The sequence below is a fragment of the Pediculus humanus genome, genomic scaffold (genome assembly GCF_000006295.1).
Source record: "Pediculus humanus corporis 1103172107384 genomic scaffold, whole genome shotgun sequence".
Lineage (NCBI taxonomy): Eukaryota > Metazoa > Arthropoda > Insecta > Psocodea > Pediculidae > Pediculus > Pediculus humanus.
In genome coordinates this window covers 240,634-240,906 of record NW_002987011.1, presented here as the reverse complement: position 1 = coordinate 240,906, position 273 = coordinate 240,634, and positions in this window count along the sequence as shown.

Below are 273 nucleotides of genomic sequence, written 5' to 3'. Positions count from 1 at the left end.
ATTTCCCCCTCCCCTCCTCTCCTCTCTCCCTCTCCCTCCCTTTAAGTACAAAATGTTGCGAGTAATATAAATAATTAAAATTAAAATTTTTTATTTAATTTAATTGACTAAAAAAAAAAAAACAAAAAAAAATTAAATAAAAACATAAAATAAATAAAATTTATTATAATTAATAATAAAAAAATTTAACAACAAAAGTGAGAGAGAGAGAGAGAGAGAAGATAAAAAATTTTAATAAAAACATAAATGGCAAATAAAATATTAAAAAAAAAA